We start from the raw sequence: 18,856 nt of genomic DNA, 5'->3' as shown, positions 1-18,856 counted from the left end.
AGTCTGGCCAGTCCAGCGGTGTAAAGCAGAAACCTGATCATGATGAAGTACTGAAGTTGATTAAGAGAAGCGAATATAATGTGGTTGATCAATTATTGCATACCCCGTCCAAAATATATGTCTTATCTTTGCTGATGAATTCAGAAGCTCATAGAGAGGCTTTGCATAAGGTCTTGAAGCAATCCTATGTAGATCATGATGTAACAATTGGTCAATTCAATGGCATTGTGGCCAACATTATTGCGTGTAACAACCTGAGCTTTAGTGATGAAGAATTGCCTGAGTATGGGAGGAACCATAATTTGGCTTTGCACATTTCAATGAATTGCCAAGAAGATGCTTTGTCCAATATGCTGGTTGACATTGGCTCTTCTCTAAAAGTTATGCCAAAGTCTACTCTGTCCAATCTCTCTTATCAAGGTGCTCCGATGAGGTTTAGTGGGGTTGTTGTGAAAGCCTTTGATGGCTCGAGGAAAACTGTGATTGGAGAAGTCGATCTCTCGTTAAAGATAGGTCCGTGCTCATTTCATATTATGTTTCAAGTGATGGATATTCATCCCGCCTATAGTTGTCTCCTAGGTCGTCCATGGACTCACGAAGTTGTGGTAGTGACGTCAACCCCCCATCAGAAGTTAAAACTTGTGAAAAACGGAAAGTTAGTGATTGTGGGTGGCGAACATGCCATGTTGGTAAGTCATATCTCTTCATTCTCGTATATTGATGTTGACAAAGTTGTGGGAACTTTGTTCCAAGCTCTTTCTATCATTGATAATGTTGTTAAGAAGAATGGGGCATCCATGACTTCTTTAAAAGATGCCCAACAAGTTGTGTAAAATGGTCAATTTGTTGGATGGGGTAAAGTTATTGAAATTGCTGAAAACAAAAACATAACTAGTTTAGGCTTCTCGCTTGGTTCAACCCATGGAGATTTGAAGCATATTCAAGAAGTTTTTCATAGTGCTAGTTTCATCCACTCCGAAGATCAAGTTGTTGCTGCAATCCTGGAAGATGATCAAGGGCAAGAAGCGCCAAATCTTGTGACGCACAGACTGATGTGCCAGAATTGGATTGTTGTTGATGTTCCATCTATTGTTCACTTGTCAAAGTAATATGTTTTTTTTATTTAAAAAAATTCCTTTCAGTATGCCCAAGGTGAAAGCGTATCTATGTGGGTTTTGTTTCAAGTTTTATCATCATTAATAAAATGTTATTTTGTTTATCCATATTATGTTTTCTCTTTTTGCTTTTTCAGAAAAATGATAACAAAAAAAACCAAGATAATAATCACTTTGATATTTGTAGCATACAATATGTGTTTATTTGTTCATATTCTAAAATCAAGCATAAAATCACTATGCACATTGATTGTTAAACCCATTGAAAACAATGATCCGATGCCCTCTCCCAACTTTGAATTCCCCGTGTTTGAAATGGAAGAAGAGGATGTTAAAGAGATTCCTAATGAGATTTCCCATTTGCTTGAGCACGAGGAAAATACCATTTAGCCTCATAAAGAGCCATTGGAAGTGATTAATTTGGATTCTGAAGAGAACAAGAAAGAAGTCAAGATTGGGGCACTACTTTGTCCAAATTTAAGAAGAGAATGGTAGAGCTTCTTAGAGAGTACATGGATGTGTTTGCTTGGTATTATCAAGATATGTCAGGTCTTTGTAGTGAGATTGTGGAGCATAGATTACCATTGAAGTCAGAGTATTCTCCAGTTAAACAAAAGTTGAGAAGAACTCATCCTGATATGGCTGTTAAGATCAAAGAGGAGGTTCAGAAGCAGATTGATGATGGTTTCCTTGTTACTTCTGAGTATCCTCAATGGGTGCCCAACATTGTGCATGTTCCAAAGAAGAATGGCAAAATTCAAATGTGTGTTGATTATAGAGACTTGAACAAAGTTAGCCCAAAGTATGATTTTCCTCTTCCACACATTGACATGTTGGTAGATAATACAACTAAGTTCAATGTCTTCTCCTTTATGGATGGTTTCTCTAGTTATAATCAAATCAAGATGGCACCCGAGGTCATGGAAAATACAACATTTATTACACCCTGGGCAACATTCTGCTATAGAGTGATGCCTTTCGGTTTAAAGAATGTTGGTGCAACGTACTAGAGAGCCATGACTACTCTTTTCCATGACATGATTCACAAAGAGATAGAGGTCTATGTCGATGATATAATTGCTAAGTCGAAGGCTGAAGAAGATCATGTTGAGTATTTTCTGAAGCTGTTTCAGCATTTGAGAAAGTTTAAACTCCGCTTGAATCCTAATAAGTGTACTTTTGGTGTTCGTTCAGGAAAGTTGTTGGGCTTCATTTTCAACCAGAACGGTATTGAGGTAGGTCCTGATAAAGTCAGATCTATTCAAGATATGCCTACTGATGGGAAAATAGCAAGTGTACTATTTTTCTCACTGTAGTAATAAAAGGGAATTTCTCCGTTTGTCGATCTCAAGGACTGCTTGACGATACAGAGTTTATAGATTGTTTCAATTAGACAAAAGCCTTTGGTTTTTGTGTGGTGAGTAATTATACTACCAATTTCAAATAAAGAAAACAAGTAAAAAGGTTGAACGAGATACAAATGAGAGAAGATTGCTAGGGTTCGGTGAATGAAACTTCCTGTAACAGATATAATTTATGAAGACTTAGACAATATTCCTGTCAAATTAATTCCGGTCCTCAAGGGTATCTATTCCTAAGTCCTTAGTAAAAGACCTTTGATTATGTAACCTAATTACTATGTCCATAAACAATTAGGTTCATACTCAAGCATTCAAATATCAAGAATTACCGGTCAGATAGAAAATCCCTAGTCCTAGGTTATTTTTACTATCCAAAGTTCTTATCCAGGTCAATGAATAATCGCTGTCCAGCTTACATATTCATATTAATCATCATTCGTTGGTCCGACGAATAAAGCATAAAGAACGGCGATAAGAACCAATCAATGGAAAAGAAGAAATAAGCAATACATTCATAAACATCAAATCTATCACATTCAGAATCAGGGTCACCCCCCTAGCAATGGGGGGTTTAGCTACTCATAATAGAAGTAAAAACAAAGATTAATATTGTTGTCATTACAAAATTTCGTGAGGAATCAATCTTCAATCGTCGGAAAACTCTTGAACATATGAATCCTTTGATATTCGTTGAGTCTCCAGCTCTCAAAACGCGTCTTTTTTCTCTCAAAAATGTCCAACCCCCGGGGAAATCGTGGTCTGGCCTCTTAATAGCTATTCAGTTGGATTTTTCCTGAATTTGTGCCCATACGCGTACTGCGCTGTCCCATACGCGTACTGCCTAGTATGAAACGCGTATTGGACGTAACACAGCCTCTGGTACGCGTATTGCCCAGACTGGTACGCGTATTGCCCAGGCTGGTACGCGTATCACCAGAAGCTTGTCTTTTGGCTGAATTTTCCTTCCCTCTGGTCATTTACGTATGCTACGTGTACTGGGAAGGTCCATACGCGTATCATGTAAGGCCATACGCGTATGGACAGCAGGTTCTCCAAAAATTGGCTTTTTCTTCCGTTTTCTTGCTCGGGCTCGATTTCGCATCTTACGTTTGATTTCCTGAGCTTCCAAACTAGCTTTTTACCTGCTAACATACCAAAAAGTGTAAAATATCCTCAAGAAACTCATAAGTAACAACACACTTAATATTATAGAATTGAGCTTATATCTAACTAAAAATGCTTCAGTTTACCCAGTTTACCTGACTTATTTACGGTTAAATAGTGGAATGTCTAGCATAAATGGTGACTGATCACAACCCCAAACTTAGCTTGTTGCTTGTCATCAAGTAACATTTTATTACCATCAAAGATCATGTCACCCCAAACTTACTGTAAAACAGTTCTTACCACAATACTGCTGAAATCTTTCGCACTGGACCTCTTGATGTTTTTCCGGTTTTCTGATTCTTCCACATAGCCAACGAGCTAGAAACTCTTTCCCTTAGAGATATGACTTTACCTGTCAGCTTATATCACACTCTCACCAAGTCTCTCGGGGTTAAAGTGTTATTACTCTCAAATCACCATATGCAATATCAAATCAGAAGTTTGAATAAATTCTCTCATCCTATCAACATGTACAATCACACACACTTTTTGAGGTCTTTTTAGGGTTGTAACGGGGCTTTGGGATTTGGTTTAGGTAGGGTATGAAATTGGAACAAGGGGGTTTTTGTTTTTTCTTTTGGGTTGTAACGGGGTTTTGGTTTAGGTAGGCTATGAAATTGAACAAAGGTTTTTGGTTCAGAGTACATGAAATCATTCTCTCACTACGTTTCTTTTCTATTATTCCTGTAGGGTTATGCAATCCTCTTTTCCTTTTATCTCTATAGTGCATGTCGCCTTTTCAAAAGCTGTTCTTTTATTGTTTTTCGCTTTTCTCTTTCTTTCTTTTCATGTTGTTTTTTTTTTCTTTTTTTTTTTTCCTTTTCTTCTTTTTTTTTTTTTTTTCTTTCTTTTTTTCTCTTTTATACAACATTCACTTACTTTTCATGTACTGCAAAGCTACCCCAAACTTAAAGGTTGCTATTCCAACAGCAACCCCAAATTTAGATAGAAACGTAGATATGAGATCAATTCTCACATACTCTGAACAGGGTAGGGTAGGTACAAGGTCATGGCTTTAGAAAAAAAAAACTGGTATATCAAAAATAAATGATTAACAGGCTCAACAGGGTAAAATAATGGATAATAATTTTAATGGGATGGCTAGAAAGGCTCTAGGTGATAAACAAAAAAACGTGCCTCAGTGTGTGTATGCGTACAGCTAATAATAACAAAAGAACATACGCAAACCAAGATTGATAAAGACATACCTGATATCTCTCATATGATGATAAGTGTTTGGCTTTTTATGAACTTACCAGGACGGGTTAAGCTGACTTGTTCTATCATACCTCTGAGTTCAAAGCTCATGCTCGTGGTTCTGATGTTAATCTTAACCAGTGCGTCCAATCATAAACAACAGTATCTACAGTCAGGGGACTGAAAGAGAGGACGCCCAAGTAGTTGGTGTAAGTGATCAAGAAAACCAATAGCCAGACATAGTCACGTATCTAATGAAATAAACAGGAAACTGGAGGTAAACCAAATCAAATTCATTAGAATAAGCCAACCCATAATAGGTGGTTACATCAAAGCAACAGAAATTAAAAACTGAATAACTAAAAAAAAACAAAAATTACACAAAGAAAACCAAAAGTACAAAAACAACAAGCAAAATCAATCACTCTGTCCACCGTCCTGCATATGGGTATCAAAGTTAATCATATCTGTCGGATCCAACATAGTTTGCCCTCGTGCGAAGGCAGAGATAGGCGTCAACGTCTCTGTGTGGCCCGACGGAGACTGCTGCTGCTGAGGAGGTGTCTGGTGCGGTGGCTGCTGCGGTGGCTGCTGCGGAATCTCTCCCCCTATCTGAACTGGCTGGTTCCACCAAGGAAAGGTGAACTGGCCAAAATGAGGTGCTGGAGGCGGTCCGGAGAATCTATCTCTGAAGCGCTGTGCCTCCTCCCACAGATCTGTCTGATGAGTCAGAACTCTCCCTGACAGCCCATACTGAAAGCAAAAGTCCTGCATAACACAAAACTGTGACATCTGCATCCGGTACTCTCTGGAGTTCTCATCAATTGGAGGAGGCTGAAGTGGCTGTGTCTCTGCTGCATTCGGCTGAGCCTCCTGGTGTGGAGCACTGGTGCTTCCCTCCCTGTCTCGTGGTTGCCTCAGAGGTCGGGGCGGATCATCTGTGACCGTCCTCTCCTTCATCCAATGGGCGTTCAGCGGTGTAGCCGGTCGCAACATCAGCGAATCAGAGAAATCCGGAACACCCGCTTTCTTGCACAGCAGGTAAATCACAGTCGCGTGGCCTAAGGATTTCTTAGGCGACTGAGCGATATCATCCATATCAGCAGCGATGATCTGTCCAATATTCACTTGTTTCTGATGCAGGATCTGATGGAGAAGTAGGGCACGTTCGGATATCAATTCCGACCCGCTCCGATTCGTACTCAAATTGTGATGAATGAAATAAGCCAATGCCTTAGGAATCGGAGCGAGATCAACCACCATAATCTTCGCCGGAGAAATTTTGGAAGTGGGTGCCCAATCGTGACCTGGCCTAATCAGTGAGTTCTTCATATCAGTGTATGGCCAGTAGTTCTTGTCAGACCGTTTCATTTCGGCAAACGGGCAAACGGAATCATAGAATTTGCATTTCAGCACACTGTTAATCGTCTTCCCATCATATTTGATCACTTTGCCCTTTACCCATGAAACGAATGATGCATTTCCTGTGGGGTCTTCCTCATCAGATGTTACCCGTAGTGCATTGGCGTAGAACTCCCAGATCAGATCCAGTGAAACCGGTTGGATTTTGTCATTGAAGTATATTAGCTTCTGCTTTTTTAGAATATTAGTGACCTCTGGATACGTGTCATTCTGATACATCCAATGTTTTTCTTCGACCATGTTGCGACTCTTGATTTGCTCATATCTATCTTCATGGTAGGTGGTACGGAATGTGTTGACCTCGTTTGGTGATTGAGACATGATATTGATCTGTAGACTGAATGAAAAAGAAGAAAACAGAGAAAAATCAAAGCAATACGCACAAAACACGTAACGAAAACAGTGAGAAAATGAAGTCCGTACGGACAAAAACTATATAAGCATGCCCCTAAACTGATACGCGTATGATACGCCGCTAATACACGTATGAATCTGCCCCACGCGTACCATACGCGTATCAATATTCCATACGCGTATCATACGCTGCTGAAACAAGTGCAAAGAGTGATCTGCGTAATAGATCACGTATCATAATGTTATACGCGTATGGCCTGGTCCCCTACGCGTATCATACGCGTATTCTTCTCCTTTACGCGTATCATACGCGTTTCACCAGAGGGGCGCATTTTTTGTGTCCAATACGCGTATCATAAGACCCATACGCGTATTGGCAGTGTCTCACTTTTTTTTTCAAATTTTTTTTCTATTTTTATAAAATTTCTTTGATTTTCTAAAAACTGACTCGGCAAAAATAAAATGACAATACCAATCAAACCTCCCTTGGGTTGCCTCCCAAGCAGCGCTTCGTTTAACGTCGCATGGCTCGACGGGACACCTCATACTCAGATGAGTTTAACAGTTTCAATCGGTCCCCCTTCACCAGGATTGTATGGTTTCAACCTCTGACCATTAACTTTGAAGGTGTCGCCATTCTTCTCATTTTTAAGCTCTATCGCTCCATAAGGAAGTACTTTGTTAATGACGAACGGTCCAGACCATCGTGACCTCAATTTCCCTTGGAACAGCTTCAACCTGGAATTAAACAGCAGTACAAGTTGTCCCTCCCGAAATTCCCTTTTCTGGATCTTTTGATCATGCCACTTTTTTGTTTGTTCTTTGTAAATTTTGGCATTTTCATAAGCTTGATTCCTGAATTCTTCCAACTCATGAAGTTGAAGAATTCGGGATTCACCGGCTTTGAAAAGATCACAGTTAAGGAATTTGGAGGCCCAGAAGGCTCTGTGCTCGAGTTCGAGTGGTAAATGACAAGCCTTACCGTAAACTAATTGATAGGGAGACATACCTATTGGTGTTTTAAATGCAGTCCTGTATGCCCACAATGCATCATCCAGCTTTACTGACCAATCTTTCCGAGAAGCACTTACCGTCTTTTCTAAGATTTGCTTTATTTGACGGTTGGATACTTCCACTTGCCCACTCGTCTGGGGGTGATATGGTGTGGCTATCTTATGTTTGACATTATACTTCTTCAACAGATTCTCCAAGAGTTTATTTATAAAATGCGTACCTTGGTCACTAATTAAAGCCCGTGGTACCCCAAACCTAGAGAAGATGTTATGCCTCAAGAACTTCACCACCACTTTAGCATCATTTGTTGGTAATGCCACAACTTCTACCCACTTTGACACATAATCGACCGCAACCAATATGTAATTCTTACCAGATGATGGCGGAAAGGGTCCCATAAAATCAATTCCCCAAACATCAAACAACTCTACTTCTAGCATGGAGTTTTGCGGCATCTGATTCCGTTTTGTAATGTTACCTATTCGTTGGCACCTATCACATTCTCGGACTATAGAATTTGCATCCTTGAATAGCGACGGCCAATACAAACCCGATTAGAGGACTTTTGCTGCAGTTCTATCTCCACTGAAATGTCCATCATACTCCGAATTATGACAAGCTTTCAGAATGTCGGCTTGCTCTCTTTCTGGAACACATCTTCTGATCAAACCATCCACTCCCTTTTTATAGAGAAATGGATCATCCCATAGGTATAACCTGCAATCATAAAGAAACTTTTTCTTTTGGTGAGAATTAAAGTCATCAGGTATAACCCCACCTACCACATAGTTCGCATAGTCAGCAAACCATGGTATCTCCTGAACAGCAAGTATTTTCTCATCAACGAATGTGTCCCGAATAGGATGTTCCTCCTCAGTTTCTTTGATTGAGGACATGCGAGATAAGTGATCCGCGACCGTGTTCTCGCACCCCTTTTTGTCTTTGATTTCCAAATCAAACTCCTGAAGGAGGAGGATCCATCTCAAAAGTTTCGGCTTTGATTCCTGCTTAACAAACAAATACTTTAAAGCAGCATGATCAGTATACACAATGACTTTTGAACCAAGCAAATATGATCTAAATTTGTCAAAAGCATAAACCACGGCCAACAACTCCTTTTCGGTAGTTGCATAATTCATTTGGGCCGGGTTAAGGACATGACTAGCATAATAAATCACATGCAATAATTTGTCCTTTCTCTGTCCTAGGACAGCCCCCACAGCAAGGTCACTTGCATCACACATTATTTCGAAAGGCAAGGACCAATCGGGGGCGATTACAACAGGTGCACTGATCAACTTACTCTTTAAAGTTTCGAAAGCTACCATGCAGTTTTTATCAAAATTAAATTGCTTGTCCTTGACTAGCAAATCAGTCAACGGTTTGGCGACTTTTGAGAAGTCTCTGATAAACCTGCGATAAAAACCTGCATGACCCAAAAAACTCCTTATCCCTTTTTCATTCACAGGAGGTGGGAGGTTAGCTATCACCTCCACTTTGGCTTTATCCACTTCAATTCCTTTGTGGGAAATTTTGTGTCCTAGCACAATTCCTTCCTACACCATGAAATGACATTTCTCCCAATTGAGAATAAGGTTAGTTTCCTGACATCTTTGCAAAACAAGAGACAAGTTAGCTAAACAATTATCAAAAGAAGAACCAAACACAGAGAAATCATCCATAAACACCTCCATATACTTCTCAAGCATGTCGGAGAATATAGATGTCATACACCTCTGAAAAGTAGCTGGGGCATTGCACAACCCAAATGGCATCCGTCTGTAAGCGAAAATACCATAAGGACATGTAAATGCAGTCTTTTCCTGATCTTCCGGGGCTACAGCAATTTGGTTGTATCCCGAATATCCATCCAGAAAGCAATAATACTCATGACCTGCAAGTCTTTCTAACATTTGATCAATAAACGGGAGAGGAAAATGGTCCTTTCTTGTTGCAGTGTTCAATCTTCTGTAATCGATGCATACTCGCCACCCTGTCACTGTGCGAGTTGGGATCAGTTCATTCTTTTCATTTAAAATTACTGTGGTTCCTCCTTTCTTTGGTACCACATGCACTGGACTCACCCACGAGCTGTCAGAAATGGGGTAAATCATTCCCGAATCTAACAACTTTACAACCTCTTTCCTTACCACTTCTTTCATTGTTGGGTTTAACCTCCTTTGTGGTTGCACTACTGGTTTCTGATTATCCTCCATCATTATCTTATGCATGCATACTGTGGGGCTAATACCTTTTAAATCCTCAATAGTCCACCCAATAGCACTTTTATGCTTCTTTAGTACCTGTATCAACTTTTCCTCATCTATGGCATTTAGCTCAGAACTGATAATAGCAGGATAATTTGTTCCAGATCCTAGAAAGACATATTTAAGATTTACAGGCAATTGTTTTAATTCAAAATTTATACCTGGTTTACTTACCTTTTCATTTTCTAATTCTGGTGAAGATCTCAGATCCTCCCACCGGCTTGGTTTGGATTTCATCCAAAGAGGTTGTGTATCCAGCATGGCAAGCACTTCTTTTTCTTTTTCATCATCATTCTCTTCAATCTCTCTGACCGACAGACTAAGAACTCTTTCCAATGGTAATTTAGGAAACTTTCTTTGCATTGTGCTAGTTACCATTTGATCAATTACTTCCACAGAGTGGTTTGTACACATCTCCTCTTTATGTTTCATAGTATCTCGGACATCAATTCTGAGCTCTTCATCATATACCTTTAGGGTCAAGGTACCTCCCTCAATGTCTATCATGCATCTACCTGTTTCTAAGAAAGGTCTGCCCAGAATCAGAGGTATCTCTTCATCTTCTGGCATTTCCAAAATTACAAAATCAACAGGAAAAACAAATTTATCAACTTTGACCAGAACATCCTCAACTACCCCAAAAGGTCTCTTCACTGAGTGGTCAGCAAATTGAAGTGTCATTCTGGTATCTTGAACATTTCCAATTCCTAGCTTCCTGTAAATAGACAAAGGCATAAGGCTAACACTAGCCCCCAAATCAATCAGTGCCCTTTTAAAAGACCTGTCTCCAATGGTACACGGGATGGTCACAGAACCTCTATCTAGCTTCTTTACTGGAATCTTCATACCCTGCAAAATAGCACTACAAGTTTCAGTTAATATAACAGGGTCAGTGTCAGTGGTGCGCTTCTTGGAGATGATGTCTTTCATGAACTTCGCATAGATAGGCATCTGCTCGAGTGCCTCAGAGAATGGAATATTGATTTCTAGTTTCCTGAACAACTCCATGAATTTCTGAAATTTTTTCTCATCTTGCTTCTTCTTTTTGTTTCTTTGTGGGAATGGAAGCTTAATGATGGGTTTTGGTTCAGGTAGCTTTTCTTGCACCACCGGCAGTGTCACACTTTCTTCCTCAGTTGGTGTCTTGTTTTCTAAGATTTCCAGGTCCACTTCAAGCAATTGATCTTCTTCTTCATCCTTCTTCTTAAGATCTTCAACAGATTTCCCGCTTCTTGTTGTTACCGCACTCACATTATTATGCTCCCTCGGATTTGTCACTGTTGCACTAGGTAATGCGCCTGGTGTTTGGGAATTTGTTATCTGTTGTGCTATCTGACCCAATTGAATCTCCAGATTTTTAATGGATGCATTGGTGCTCTTCTGATTATTCCTGGTTTCTTCCTGAAATTGCATACTCTGGGTAGCCATCTTCTCTATAGCAATTTCCCAATCAGCTTTCTTTGGAACTTGTTGCTGATAAGGTTGCTGTTGGTACGGTGGTTGTTGTTGTGGAGGTCCTTGGTTCTGGATATTACCTTGCTGATCTTTCCAAGAGAAATTAGGATGATTTTTCCACCCCGGATTATAAGTATTTGAGTAGGGATTATTCTGCCTCAAGTAATTTATAGCTTGCACTTGTTCTGCGGTTGCAACACAATGCATGGTAAAGTGTGGTCCACTACAAATCTCACAAATCATGGTCGGAACCGGTTGCACTTGAGCAACAGTCTGGGTACCTAAATTCATAGCTTTCAATCTTCTTTCAACCTCAGCAGCAACCTGGTCTTCCATTTTCACTACCTGATTTGCTAATTTCAAGTCAATTTTTCCCTCTGGCTGATTCACAGTATGGTCATATAATTCCAAATGCTCATTCGTTGCAATAGCTTCGATGATCTTTTTGATACCGGTTGCTGTTGAAAAATTAGATGAGCCACCAGCAGCTGTATCAATGAGTTGCTTCGTTTTCATCTTCAGCCCGTTTACAAAATTCTGCATTTGTTCAGTTTCATCCAGATTATGTGTAGGACATGCAACTAAACATCTCTTGAATCTTTTGTATGCATCTCCAAGTGTCTCTCCGTCTTTCTGTTTAAAATTCACAATGTCATACCTCTTACGGATATACACAGAAGCAGGAAAATATTCGTTCAAGAATGTTGTTTCCATTTGTTGCCAAGTAGTAATGCTTCCGGCGGGTAGGGAATAGAACCATTCCTCAGCGTCCTCAGATAACGTGAATGGGAACATGACCAATCTCTTTGCCTCTTCAGAATGCCCATCAATTTTTAATGATGTCGTCATAGTCAGAAACCTCTGCAGATGCTTGTTTGCATCCTCATTGATCTTTCCTGCAAAAGGTTTGCTTTCTAACTGGCGGATAGTTGAGGGATGTAATTGGAAGTGAGCAACATTAACAGGTTGGTTAACAATGGTCAACCGCACTGCTGGGTTATTCTGTCTGCCATAATCACCTAAAAGTCTTTCCGCTGGAGATGGGTCTGCAGCCATGTTTTCAGTATCTGGATGTGAATCTGTGTCTGACTCAGATTTTTCGGAGTGAACAGAAACTGGTGTGACAGGTGTGGCCGGTTCTTCGGTGTCAGAGTTGGCCAGTTTCTTTCTTCTAGCTTCTCTGAGCTTTTTGCGCAATGTTCTCTCTGGTTCTGCGTCAAAATGAAAATCAGCTGAGGCCTTACCTCGCATACACAGATTAGACAGAAGTTAGTTAATAATAATAAAAATACAATTAACAATAAATAAAATTTTAGATGCAGAGCAACAAAATTCTAATTGAAAATAAATTAATAAACTCTACTATCTTTGGCAATCCCCGGCAACGGCGCCAAAAACTTGATGGGAAAATAGCAAGTGTACTATTTTTCTCACTGTAGTAATAAAAGGGAATTTCCCCGTTTGTCGATCTCAAGGACTGCTTGACGATACAGAGTTTATAGATTGTTTCAATTAGACAAAAGCCTTTGGTTTTTGTGTGGTGAGTAATTATACTACCAATTTCAAATAAAGAAAACAAGTAAAAAGGTTGAACGAGATACAAATGAGAGAAGATTGCTAGGGTTCGGTGAATGAAACTTCCTGTAACAGATATAATTTATGAAGACTTAGACAATATTCCTGTCAAATTAATTCCGGTCCTCAAGGGTATTTATTCCTAAGTCCTTAGTAAAAGACCTTTGATTATGTAACCTAATTACTATGTCCATAAACAATTAGGTTCATACTCAAGCATTCAAATATCAAGAATTACCGGTCAGATAGAAAATCCCTAGTCCTAGGTTATTTTTACTATCCAAAGTTCTTATCCAGGTCAATGAATAATCGATGTCCAGCTTACATATTCATATTAATCATCATTCGTTGGTCCGACGAATAAAGCATAAAGAACGGCGATAAGAACCAATCAATGGAAAAGAAGAAATAAGCAATACATTCATAAACATCAAATCTGTCACATTCAGAATCAGGGTCACCCCCCTAGCAATGGGGGGTTTAGCTACTCATAATAGAAGTAAAAACAAAGATTAATATTGTTGTCATTACAGAATTTCGTGAGGAATCAATCTTCAATCGTCGGAAAACTCTTGAACATATGAATCCTTTGATATTCGTTGAGTCTCCAGCTCTCAAAACGCGTCTTTTTTCTCTCAAAAATGTCCAACCCCCGGGAAATCGTGGTCTGGCCTCTTAATAGCTATTCAGTTGGATTTTTCCTGAATTTGTGCCCATACGCGTACTGCGTTGTCCCATACGCGTACTGCCTAGTATGAAACGCGTATTGGACGTAACACAGCCTCTGGTACGCGTATTGCCCAGACTGGTACGCGTATTGCCCAGGCTGGTACGCGTATCACCAGAAGCTTGTCTTTTGGCTGAATTTTCCTTCCCTCTGGTCATTTACGTATGCTACGCGTACTGGGAAGGTCCATACGCGTATCATGTAAGGCCATACGCGTATGGACAGCAGGTTCTCCAAAAATTGGCTTTTTCTTCCGTTTTCTTGCTCGGGCTCGATTTCGCATCTTACGTTTGATTTCCTGAGCTTCCAAACTAGCTTTTTACCTGCTAACATACCAAAAAGTGTAAAATATCCTCAAAAAACTCATAAGTAACAACACACTTAATATTATAGAATTGAGCTTATATCTAACTAAAAATGCTTCAGTTTACCCAGTTTACCTGACTTATTTACGGTTAAATAGTGGAATGTCTAGCATAAATGGTGACTGATCACCTACACTAAAGATAGAAAATCAAGTCAGAGGATTCCTCAGACGTTTGAATTACATCTCCATGTTTATATCTCACATGACTGTCACATGTGGGCCAATCTTCAAGCTTATCCGTAAAGATCAAGGTTGTGTTTGGACAGAAGACTGCAAAAAAGCTTTTGACAACATCAAGAAGTATTTAATTGAACCTCCTACTTGTCTGCTCCAGTGGAAGGAAGACCATTGATCATGTACTTAACTGAGTTAGAAGAGTCCATGAGTTGTGTACTTGGACAATAAGATGAAACTGGTAGAAAGGAGTATGCCATCTACTATCTGAACGAGAAGTTTACAAACTGTGAATCTCGACACTCCATGCTTGAGAAGACTTGTTGTGCTTCAACCTGGGCTGCCAAACGCCTACGCCAGTATATAATTGATCATACCACCTGGTTTATATCCAAAATGGATCCAATCAAGTATAATTTTGAAAAGCATGCTTTGACTGGGAGGATTGCTCGTTGGCATATGTTATTGTCTGAATATGATATTCAGTACCATACTCAGAAGGCGATTAAAAGAAGTATTCTTGCAAATCATTTGACTCACCATCCAATTGGTTATTATCAATCCATCAGGTTTGACTTCCCTGATGAAGATGTTATGTACTTAAAAGCTAAAGTTTGTGATGAACCATTGCCCGAAGAAGGACCAGAGCCTGGATCTCGGCGGGGTTTAGTGTTTGAGGGAGTTGTTAATGCTTATGGTAATGGAATTGGAGCAATCATTATTTCTCCTTAGGGTTCTCATATCCCTTTCACTACAAGATTAATGTTTGATTGTACGAACAACATGGCAAAATATGAAGCTCGTATCATGGGTCTTGAAGAAGCCATTAATTTGAGAGTCAAGATTCTTGATGTATATGGATATTCAGCCTTGATGGTTAATCAAATTAAAGGAGAATGGGAGACTCATCATCCTGACTTGATTCCTTACAACGATTATTCAAGGAGATTGTTGACTTTCTTCAACAAAGTTGAGTTTCATCATATACCTCGTGAAGAGAATCAGATGGCGGATGCTTTGGCTACTTTGTCTTCTATGTATAAAGTAAATTGTTGGAATGACGCGCTTCAGATTCAGAATTATGCGTCTTAATAGGCTTGCTCACGTGTTTGCAGCAGAAGAAGTCACATATGATAAGCCTTGGTATCATGATATCAAGTGTTTCCTCCAAAGTCAGGAGTGCCCGCTTGGGGCACCCAACAAAGATAAGAAGACTTTGAGTAGACTGTCTGGAAATTTCTTTCTGAATGAAGATGTTTTGTACAAGAGAAACTTTGACATGGTCTTGCTCATATGCGTGGATAGACACGAAGCAGACATGTTAATGCAAGAAGTTCACGAAGGATCCTTTGGTACTCATGCCAATGGACATGTAATGGCTAAAAAGATGTTAATGGCAGGTTACTATTGGCTGATAATAGAATCTGATTGCTTCAAGTATGTGAAGAAGTGTCATAAATGTCATATTTATGCTGATAAGATCCATGTGCCTCCGACTCTCCTCAATATTATTTCATCCCCATGGCCTTTCTCTATGTGGGGAATTGACATGATTGGTATGATTGAACCCAAAGCTTCGAACGAGAATCATTTCATTTTGGTAGTTATTGATTACTTCACCAAATGGGTTGAAGCAGCATCTTATGCTAATGTGACCAAGTAGGTTATGGTCAGATTTAGCAAGAATCAAATTATTTGTTGATATGGTGTTCGAAGTAAGATAAACATTGATAATGGGGTCGAACTTGAATAATAAGATGATGAAAAAGCTTTGTGACGATTTAAAGATTGAACATGATAACTCCTCTCCTTACAGACCTAAGATGAATAGGGTTGTTGAAGCTACAAATAAGAATATTAAGAAGATTATCCAGAAAATGGTTGTGACATATAAGGATTGGCATGAGATACCCCCTTTTGCTTTGCATGGATATCGTACATTCGTTCGCACTTCAACATGGGTTCTTCGTGTTCTTAAGCAAAATTATCCCTCTTCAGAGTCAATCAATGGCTCTGATGCAGGGAGACATGAACGATAATGTGTTGTGAAGTTAACTCCATGTTTGGGTGTTGCTAAAAACACGAGTTCATGGATATACAAAATCAACTCAAGGTTGAAGATGAAGCTGATGCGCACACTTTGGTACCAATTGTTTGAAACTGGCCAATCACAACATCCAACACGCATTTTTTGAAAAGTAGTCGTTGATTACATTTTTTTTCTATTTTCTCTTTTCTTTTGATTTCTAATTTAATTTCAATTGATTTTTAATTCATTTTTGCTCCATTTTTTTTACAAAAAATCTTTAAAAATAATTTTCATCTCATATTTTTTTCATAATTTCTCAAAATCATTTTTGCATTTATTAATATTTTTGTTTCATTTTATTTGGAGTTTTCATTTCCAATTTATTTTTTAATCATTTTCAAACCTTTTTGCATCCAACTTTTGAAATCCATTTATGAGTAATATTTGAGACTTTGTGTATTTTTCTTAGCCATTTATTCATTGTTTTGCTTATGGTTTGGAATTTTCTCTTTAATTTCCCTTTTTAATCAATTTTAAATCCTTTTTTTGATTCATTTTTGTGCAACTTGATGTTGGAGCTTGAGTTGTTTACTCTGTTGATCAATGCTCATACATTTCAAGTCATCCATAGACGGTCTCTTAGGTTGATTCAATCTTCTCTAGTTCAATATATTGATAGGTGATCATTGGATCATATTTTTGACATTTTGAGTTAGTGATTGGTTATCCCCAAGTTGTGCCATATGTTTGGGTCCCTTGACTTGTTTGATAATGGATCCTAAGTCAAACACTTGAGCTTGCTCTCATTTTTCCTTTTGTTCTCTTCTTTCTTCTTTGAGTTTTGAACAATTATGCTTCATGCCTTGAGAGTTTGACTTTGTATCAACACTCTAATATGTTTGTCACATACATTTCTTGCCTCATGATCGCTAACTTGTTGCATCTAACCTCCTAACATTTACTTTATGCAATTTACTTTTGTGCCTTTACTTTCATTGCATTTACTTTCATGCCTTTACTTTATGCAATTTACTTTTATGTCTCATTATTCATCATCTCACTTCATACATTATTCATATTGTCTTGTTCATCGTATGCTTCTTATCTTGTGCTTGGTTTGCTTGACAATCTCAATGAATCAAAACATGATAAAATGGATAGACATGATCCTTAAGACCCATGATTGACTTGGAGTGATCTTAAAGACTTTGGACTTTGGACTTAGATTTATGCTTGATTTGGAGTGACCTTAGACTCATTGACCTCTTGATCATTTACACCTTGTTCACCTGTTGAACTTTTTGAACTTGTGATCTTGTGATCTTGTTTTTTGTTCATTGCCTTATACCTCTTCTTATCACATTCATTTGTTTAGGTTAGCACACATATGTCTTACTCTTTGGCTACCTAACAATGAGACCTAGGCTTAACACACTTTTGCACCCGCATGGCTTACTTTTGGGCTACCTAACAATGAGACCCTAGGCTAGTATTTGTATGATCATGCATTGTGTATTTTATCCATCTCCTTCCCTTTGATTTAGCTTGATCAAATCCATTTGATCAACTAGATCCTTTGACTTTTTACACATTCCATTTGTCTTTGTCAAGTGACATAAGTCTCCTAGTCACTTGATATGACATGTCTCTGTTACTTTGTAGCTCAAGCTTCCTAACAAGTACAAGGCCTCAAGCTCAAGTCAAGGCATCAACCATCTGCCTCATCCCCACAAAGCATCCATGAGAACCTGTTTCAACAACTTGTCAGATATTGACAAGGATTGTATGTCATGAGCCTTAAGAAATAGAGAAGGAGTGAGAGGGAGCATTCATATCCTCATTCTGAATATTTTGGGTATGGAACGAATGACCTAGTTGCTCAGAGTATTCACCAATATTCATAGACTTTAGTGCAATTCCAGTCAATTCATTGTCAGGTCTGCAGCTAGCCTAGTGGCTCTCCTTTCAAGTTCCTTTTGGTTTAAACACCATATCAAGACATTTGGTTTAAACACCACTTTTACTTATTTTCCAGTTTAAATTCCGACCTTTGGTTTAAACACCACTTTTGCTCCTTTTCCAATTTAAACACCAATCTTTGGTTTAAGCACCACTCTTTTGGTTTAAACACCATTTTTGCTTCTCTTTTGGTTTAAACACCGACCTTTGGTTTAAATACCACTCTTTGGTTTAAACACCACTTTTGATTCTCTTTCGGTTTAAACACCGACCTTTGGTTTAAACACCACTTTTGCTTCTTTTCCGGTTTAAACATCGACCTTTGGTTTAGACACCACACTTTTGGTTTAAACACCACTTTTGCTTGTTTTCCAGTTTAAACACCAACCTTTGGTTTAAACACCATTCTTGCTTCTTTTCCGATTTAAACACTGATCTTTGGTTTACATATCACTTCTTTGGTTTAAACACCTCCCTTTTTTAACCTCTGGTTTAAACACCACTTCAGTAAGCTTCTAGCCTTTTCTGGTTTAAACACCACCCTTGATCATATCTTTCTTTCAGTCTTAGTCCTCTGAACTACAGAGCTCTGACTTCCTTATTGCACTATGAGGATACATAGGCACAAGGATGTGAATCCATGGCGAGCACTTTTCTTACTTTCCCCCATTTC

This window comes from Lathyrus oleraceus, chromosome 3 (assembly GCF_024323335.1).
Source record: "Lathyrus oleraceus cultivar Zhongwan6 chromosome 3, CAAS_Psat_ZW6_1.0, whole genome shotgun sequence".
Lineage (NCBI taxonomy): Eukaryota > Viridiplantae > Streptophyta > Magnoliopsida > Fabales > Fabaceae > Lathyrus > Lathyrus oleraceus.
This window is presented reverse-complemented; position numbering follows the sequence as displayed.